Here is a 9,328-nt window from a genome sequence, read left to right on the forward strand (position 1 = left end):
TGTATTTATCCATGTGCCCGCTTATCTTAGCCGCTATGATGCCTGATATGAGCTTCCATGTTATCTATCTATCTATCTATCTATCTATCTATCTATCTATCTATCTATCTATCTATCTATCTATCTATCTATCTATCTATCTATATATAATGTTAATATGATAGAAAAAGACAGTAAAAATAAATGAAAACTATATAGGGTCAGGCAAACCTACGTAAGTGCTAGTCTTTTAAAAATGTTTACAAAACTCTTGTACCATGTCTTTGTTTTGAGGTTGCTAACTAGCATGAACCACACATCTCAGTAAAATGGAAAGAGGTCTGTAATTTTTCCAAAAACTTTCTTTAATGGTGGGTCTGTGCCTTTAATAAGAATGTTCCACTACTCCCACACCAGATGGAGTGCGTCTAGTTAACTACTGCTGACAGGGGGAAAAAAAGGATTGGCAAAATTGATGATATTTAAGTTTTGCCATTACCATCAACCTTTTTTAATGCGATGCTCCAAAACATACATAAAAATACTTAGATGGAAAAATGGCTAGTGTGTAGAGCATTGAAGGGAACTCACTAAAATGTAACTATTTTTAGAACCACACATTGTTCCCCGAGGCAGCGATACTCAGGGCAAAGAGTCATATCAAAAATCACTACTTCATTCAACATAGAAAACATCTGATTTTAAACTCTGGTACCTGCGTTCTTGTTCATAAAGTCCATGTGTCATGTAGGTTGCAGGAATTAGAGTAGGATCAATGTGCAGACAGGAGAATAGAATGTTCATATGAGCAATAGTTTAATGAAATAAGTCCAGAACACTACAAAACCTGAAACCCCAGCACATGAACCGGGGCCAACTGCTGTAGGTGCAACAGAGTAAGGGAGCAAACAGAAGGAACCAGTGGTTATTAATGAGTCCAGGAAGTAGATATACAGAGGAGGGAGTGGTGATGAGAAAGAAACTTATTAGGGGAACTTACTCCAGCTGAGAAGGGAGCAGTGAGGCTTGATGAGGTAAATGGAAAAGTGATTAAGGCAAAACCAAAGAGTAATCTAGAAGGGAGAGAACCTAAATAACAGAAATAATTACAAAATCTAACTAAATAAATCCAAGACCTAAAAAGAGAGACTAAACCAGGGGTGGACAATCCTGGTCCTCAAGGGCCGGTTTCCTGCAACTCTTTGATGTCTCCCTGGTCCAACACACTTGAATCCAACAGCTGAATCACCTCTAGAGAACTTGACTGTTCTCACGAGAACAGTCAAGTTGTTCTCATGAGAACAGTCAAGTTGTCCAGAGTCCTGCTAACGACCTCATTATTTGACTCAGGTGTTTTGAAGTACAGACACATCTAAAAGTTGCAGGAGACCGGCCCTTGAGGCCTGGAGTTGCCCACCCCTGGACTAAACTAACAGAATAAACTAGAATGAGAAGATAAAATAAGTGAAAAACAAACCCAGAAATAAAGTATGATCAAACTAAAAGACTAAAATAGCCTGGGACAAATGATGAAAATAAGAAAAGAAAAAACCAAAGCAGAAGTCCACTACTGACAGGATGCATCCCAGCACAGGTTTCGTCACAGTTATCCAAAGCTTGACTTTCATGCCTACTGCAATCTCTCATCAGCATGTAAATGTGTGCATGACTGGAAATCACTGATTTTATGTAAAATGTCTTTGAGGGTCCTAATGAATTGCTATATAAGTATGATGTCATTTCATTACAGCCATCTTTATGTCTCTGATTGAGGGATCTGCTCAGAATAATGCTAAATCACCTTTGACATTTCTACTCCATGTATCTGAGCACACAATTTCCATGCTGTCAGGGTCAGAAGTTCAATCTGGTTCATTGTCCAGGGTCATCAGAGCCCTCTGTAACTCCCCAGGGATCATGCCTAGCTTGTTCTCTCAATACTATACATTTCAGCACAATAATGTATTAAATTCTAAAGAGATGATAAACTGTGTGAAACAAATCCACATCCACCATGTTGTGTGGTTTTCCTCAGATTTCTGTTACATTCCCTCAGGGACAGTTCTCTCCATTCTTTGCTAAGAGCCACAAATACATCCCTTAAAGTCAAGATGCTAAATCACTTTGATTACACTGGGAAGCCTTTCATTCTTGTGACTCTGGGTCAGTGTGTGTGTGTGTGTGTGTGTGTATGTGTGTGGAATGTGGGAGCACTCTTTGTCCTGCTGTGGATTTTTTGTGTGCAGTACAGACTTTCTCCCTCTGAGCCGAGGATTCTGATGGAAGTGTTGTCAGGTCAGCTCATTGTCACTGAGGTCTGGGTGAGTGTTTTTTCACTGTTGGTCTGGAAAATGCTTTGAAAAGAGGTTTTCTCCTCAGTGAGTCACATAAAGTTAAGAATTTTAATGTCTTCTCTGTGTGTTAAGTCATTAGAAGCAGAACAGAGCGTCTCCTTGTTCAGTCTGTAGCTCAACGCACTCCTTTCAGATGATGCACATGTATGTGGAAAACACTTTCCAGCATTTACACCAAAACAAGGTTAGGATGTAAGTTTATAGTCATGTTAAAAAAAATAAATAAAAAAAACGGCACACCCTACCAGGGCTTGTGACTTGTGACATGTGGATTTTATATACAAATCCTGGAAAAAAAAACAAGTAACTGTTTACATTCATTGCTACCAAGATTTTTAATGTAATTAAAAACTGATTTTTATGACTTATTGCGTGAACAAGCTCATTCACATGCTATTTTAATTTCATTTCTTATTTAATGGAAACACTCCAATTGCAAAATTGTGTTTTTTTGACACTGATGGAATATAACTAAACATTTATGCATATTTGTAATGGAAACACAGGTATTGAGTTTGGTGTTCCTGACTGAAGTGAGGGTGTGGTCTTCTGGATGAATATTTTTGCAGTTTATGGGTCTTGTAAGGAATTAAAAGAGGCCTCAAAAGAATTTGAAATCAGCTTTATTTAAAACAATCTATCAGTGGAGGACCACTGCCAACATGTCTGGTGGTCTCATGGTCCCAGCAAGTTCACACCAAGAGCTATAAGATGCTTAATGAAGTCTCCAAAAATCCTAAAATGGGACCAACTCCAGCTCTTCTGGAATAATTTTATTTGGACAACTAAAACTGTTACTGTTTTACTAGAACAGAGGACATGTTAGGCATAAACCTAAAACAGAATTCCAAGACAAACCACACATACCAATTGTAAAAGCATTAGCCTAGTCATTGGCTTCTTATGTAGTTCTGCTTCATTCTCATCTACAGTTGAGTTTCAGTTGAGCTAACCAACAAAAATAAGTAGAATTTGTGAATGATGATGCTACTTTTTTTTGCATTAATTTAGAGTTGTACTCTGCCCATATAGGGTTTGGCAATGGCTGGGGAAGAAGTGAACAAAGCCAGTCAGTCAGTATTGGGCATGGTTCCAAATACTGAGCTATTAAAGTTGAAACAAGAGGAAGATTTAGCCTCTCCCCATGGAGAGGCTTACAGCAGACACCATTTCCAGTAAGCTTCATCAAGATGGCCCTTTCTGAAGGGTGTGTTGCGACATGCAAATGGTCATATTTACATAAGACTACTGATTGCAGTAATCATATACATGTGATTGGTGGCCTTTACCCACCTTGGTTAAACAAAAATAAGGCTGAGACTGCTTGTGAACACCTTCATGTATCAGATACAACTAAGATGAACCCAAATGACTCACAGGACAGTGTCAGCCTGTGCTGCAACTCCGTATTGCATCTTAATTCAATGTATGTTCACCCTGTTTTATCTTAAAACAATATTCAATTCTTCTTAAATAATAATGAAACAAAATATTCACACCTGTGTCACACACCTAATTTTACAAATGTTGTACATGTTTTTATGTTAATGTTTTGTTTTATATTTTAGTGAAATATACAAAAATATACAAAAAAAAAACTAATCGGAAATATCATGACCTCCTTGCAGTACCTCGGTGACCCCTATATGGGTCATAACACCCATGCTGAAGGGTTTTTCCCTTCAGCATGGGTTTCCCTCTAAAATAAACAACTAGAGTTTGCTGTTGTTTCATGTTAAAGTGGCTCTATACCACATGTCCCATCTCCTGACTTGGGAGTTTTGCATCGTCCCTCAACGGTCACATGATCAGAAGTGAGCATGTGAATTCATAGCTAATGACAGACTTTATGAGAAAACCCAGTCCTGTTTGATGATCAACTTATTTATTATGAACATCTATTCCCCTGTTCTGAATTTTAAAGATGAATAGATTTCTTACTTTCCCTGCCCTTTGTTGCCCTCAAAAGGCCACATGCCCTGGCTGCCTGCCAGACATGTGTGGGAAGGGGAGGTGGGGGCAGCAGCTGGATGAATGCCACACTCTGAATATTTTATGAAGGGGTGGAGAGTCAAAGATGTGCAATGGTGGATGGTGTCTCAGAGTGAAGGGAAATCTAAATGATCTTGTTGCTGGCATTGTTTTGTGTTGGAGAAGCAGAACACAATTAATGGATGGCACCATGTACAGCTGTGTTAAGTGATGAATTAGCACAGTATGTTTTGACTTCTTTTGCATGGATTATTATTATTCCATAATTGCGCCACTCAGGGTGGCAGCCCGTTGGAGTAGCACTGTTATTTAAATTTCCCTTTCTGATCAATAAAGTATTTTTGAATTTGAATTACTGCATCAATGCAGCATGATATGGAGGCTCAGGTTCTCCTGAGGTGTTCAGGAAGCCCAGCTCATCTATGCTGTTGGTTCTGATGTCTGTCATCCACAACAGCCCATACACTATAAAAAATATTTTAATTCTCTTTTGGATGTATTTTGTTTGCAAAGAACACAGTGTGTAGCTTTTAAATATACATTCTGTTTAGCTCATAAATGCATGAGGTTTACAGTTCAAAGTCAATAATTTGTTAGGCCTACAGCTAGCTGCCTACATTATTGATTAAAATATATCTTATGATCCCAAAAGCATTAAAATAATAATCTGATGTCTTTTTATTTATTCATACTTTAATAATATTTTGTCTGTATTTTTATGCACAATAAAACTGAATTATTTCAACAGTATCTCATTTAAAATGGTTTCCACCCTGAAGACTGGAGCATCATTTCACATTAAGGCGCCTGAATTCAAATGGGCCAATCAGCGTGCTGCGCCAGGCTCCCTAGTCTTTATAGCTCCACATAAGTTTCACTTTGGACTACGGCATCAAGCAATCTTCACTTTTATCAATTTGTTTCTATTTTCTTGCTCAACCACAGCTGGTCTTCAGATACTTCAGTAAGAAAATAATCAAATAATCTAAATTTGTCTATTTATTAACAGTGCTGTGTTGCAGACAGCAAAGGTCCCCGCCATGCAAGGCGTGATGATGCCTCAGTATTGTGGAAGTGCTCCAGTTACAGCAATACAACACCTGGGAGCAAGTCCTACATTTCACCTACAAAGTAAGTGAAATTTAATCCCTGTAAACTAATTCAAATATCCTATAGAAAGTAATTGGAATAAGCCGAAAGGAAAATGATAAAAAGTGGAAATGAGAACGGAATAATTATTTACCTTATTCTCCGTGAAAAGATCAAAATGATCCCACACGGGCAGGCACGTGCAGGGGGGGCTGGGGATGCTTCAGCACCTGTCCCTCTTGCTCCTTGCCCTGAAGTGCCATTTTGGTCAATTTATTTATTTATTTATTTGGTATTATTATTATTATTTTCTAAGCCCTCTTCTGATACATGATAACATGTACTAAAATTATTATTATTATTATTATTATTATTATTATTATTATTATTATTATTATTTAGTTTTTTTTTGTTCACAGAGTATGAAGTTATTTTCCCCCAATTATTCAATGAATTAATTTTTTTTTTTACCTCAGTTAAGTAAAATAAAATTGTAATCAAAACTTTTGGAATTGTAATGATTTCATTTTTAAAAACAAAAGTTTTTGTTTAAATAACGTTTTTCCAAATTAAATAACTCATTTTGTCTCGTGAACTTAGAAAGTTATTTGCCAAACATAAAATTTTATTTGCAGACATTAGAAATCTTTTGATGGGATTTTGGGCCCTGCCCACGACGTCATGTGAGAAAAAAGTTTTTTAAGCAAAACTCAGTAGGCTTTTCTCATGATGACATTAACAATTCAATTTTTTATTTTGTTTTTATTTATTTTTATTTTTTAAATCTTTTCTGGAGTTCCACGTTAAAGTTTGATGCAGCTCTGCTTTCCTGAATGAATCATCATCATCTCCACTGCAAGTGTAGCAAACAGGCAGCTCTTTTTTTAGATTACAGTCCACTAAAAGGTTGCATTGTGCCCTTGTTTATATTTTTAATAGTGTAATTCTGTAAAGACAAAATATGTCTGGTGGTCCAAGCTCTGATTTACATATCTTGCTAAATTGCAGTTTTGAATATTGCAATACTTTCCTATAACAAAATAGACCTGCAGAAAGAAATTACTAATAAAATATCTCATATATGCATAGTTGTATGCTTTAGATTTTCCTTAGCTTTGATTGTATATCTCACAATTTTGTTATCATTGTTTATTAAACTCTGAAAGCTGTGTGGCTTTGTTAATATTCTGTCCTAGAATGCGGTTAGATGTGCCCTTTTTTTTGAGCACCTGCCCCTTTAGTGGTCTCTGCACGGCCCTGCACAGGAGAAAACTTCCTCTTCCTTTGTTGATCCATGCGGTATTCAAGTACAAGCCAAAAACCAACACATAAACACTATATATTGAGGATACATGTTGAACACTTTATGCATTCTGGGCAAAACTCGTGGACATGTTTGTAGTTCTAATCTGATTTAACCGTTCCAGCGCTTGGCAGGGCTCACAAGTGAGAGTAAAGGCTGAATCAAGCTTCATGTTAGAAAATGAAGAAATTAAAAAGGAAATTAAAGAATGTGATGAAAAAAGGACTCCACAATCAAAATTCCAATCTTCAGAGTAGGAAACAAGCAATAGTCCTGCATCCTGTGGAAGCTCAGAGCAGAGACCTAAAGCTGAGCAGGGTTTCTGCATTTGATCTTGGGGTAACCATGTTTGTGTTCGGTGATTTCTTTAATGTATTTACCTCCTTTAGCTCCACAGACAGTGCTCTGATGCCCAAAAGGTGGAGGCGAAGCTGTGAGGGATACACAGACCTGGGCACTTTTCTCAAGTCTTCTAGGTAACCCTGAATGATGCACCGCCTCCTAAAAAGAAAGTGGAGGCAGCATTCCCCCCTGACAAGGAGCCTCTTTGACAAGTTGCAGATGATTCAGTTTAAGACAAGGCAGTACCACCTGATTGAGTTTTTTTTTTCTTTTCCTCCTCTTACTGACCCTACCTTACCGGGTTCTGATGCAGGGCATGTTATATTCAGGTCTAACCGCATGCATGGGTAGTTTCTGTCTCCTGGCTAAACGGAGCCGGTAGAAGGTGGAGAGCTTCATTGCAAAGTCCAACTGAACTGGGAACTCTAACACTGCAGAGGAGGTCCTGGAGATCTGTGCAGCGCTTTCCACCACACCCCAAAAGCCAGCCAGGACTTTATGTGCCACATCCAGGACCAAAGGTGAATGGGACTTGTCATTTCGAAGAGCAAGAAGACTGTCAGCAGAAGAGGTGGGTTCCTGGATCTTGTTTTGGAAACTGACACTTCTGTAATTAAAATAATAATAAATTAATAAATAATTTTTTTTTCTTCCACATGACTCTTTGCAACCAGGACTTTCATCAAGGGGTCCATCGCATGTGACTACCATGGAATATTCACTATTGCTGCCAAGGCTGGTGGCTTGCGGGGTCCCTGAAAGCGGGACAAGATGCATAGATTTACTTTTTCAAGTCTGGGGACCATGGACTTCTGCATAAACTCTCAGGTCCACCTGTGTGACAGTCATCCGCAGCTTTTCATGTTTGGCTGACCGATAAACCTTTCTGCCAAAATCATCAACACAAAATGTATGTTAGTTAAGGTCCCAGGCCTGGCAGACCCATTTCTCCTAATAAAAACAAGAGACATCAAGCTAGGAGAGGAGAGGAGATCTACGTGGACCATGGGGTGAGGCAGCACTCGTTTAGGGTTGGAAGGCCAGGGGATGATCTTAGCTGGATCGGTGAGGTTGGCTCACCTCCCAAGAGAAATAATTTAGTCTTATGTTGACAATGTTCTATTCAATAATTTATCAGTTAAAATTGTTATTTTAATTTGACTGTGGTGTAAAAAGTTCAGTTTTTGAAGTTTTAGTGTTGTAATTGCTCTTTTCTGTGTACTCCAAAGTTCAGTATGACTTTAAATTGTGTTGTTGCAATTAAAGTTTTTGTTTTTTTCTTGTGCTGCTAATAATTCCCCCCACCCCCATTTTTTCCCCTTCTGGTCCTGGAAACAAGATGGTTGACCAACCATGGTACAGAATCTTTTCCTTTTGCATTTGTTTTAAACTTTGGCTTTGAGCATGTGTAAAATGTTTGTTCAAAAGGTCAAGGCAGCTGACCTTCCTTGCAGTGATGGACATTTTGTGTCAGTTCAACCCAAAAGAATTATTCTTTGGGCTGCTTACTGTTCCTGTTATCGTCCACTAGATTGAGGCATTGCCATGTCAGGTGGAATCTGGATCACTGTGACAGCTATTTTCAACTTTACCACTGCTTCCTGTTGCATAAAGATGGCCCAAATGAAACACACCGAGGTTTGTGGATTAGAGCTGAGAAAATGGAGCATATTAAGAGGTCAGATTCCTTTTGCAAGATACTGTAAATGTCATGTTGGGTTCCATTTTCTTTACCCACATACAGAACACCACCAGGAGAACAGATAATCAGATAAAGTTTATTTCAACAATGTGAGAATCCGAGTCTGGTCCTTAGGAGGGGCTACCAGGGTCATCTGTTTTCTGAAGAGTAGTGAGAGGAAAATGATGAGTTCGAGGTCGTCAGAAAGATTGAATCTTTGAAACAATCAGAAAGATCTTAATTGTTTAAATTCTACAGACTTTAACCAAAGAGGAGATACTGTGGGCTCCAGGGTTGGGTCTCTTTGTGGGCGTTCTTGAAGTGATTCAAGTTCCAGTGAGTTCTTGATAGAATGGATTCTTTGTTGGAGATGAGGAGGTCACATGTGGTGGAGGGCAGACAGGTAAGTACAGGCAAGGAGGAGCGAGCCGACTGGTGTCAATGTGTTGGCAGTCAGCTCCTCATATACTCCAGGATGATTACCTGATAGATCACAGGTGCACTGGCTGAGTCAGCATGCACGGTCTCCACAGGTGCCGCCTCCAGTCGCCCTCTAGTGGATGAAGAGGGGAAGCAGCAGACAGACAG

The sequence above is a fragment of the Poecilia formosa genome, unplaced genomic scaffold, assembly GCF_000485575.1.
Source record: "Poecilia formosa unplaced genomic scaffold, Poecilia_formosa-5.1.2 Scaffold558, whole genome shotgun sequence".
Classification (NCBI taxonomy): domain Eukaryota; kingdom Metazoa; phylum Chordata; class Actinopteri; order Cyprinodontiformes; family Poeciliidae; genus Poecilia; species Poecilia formosa.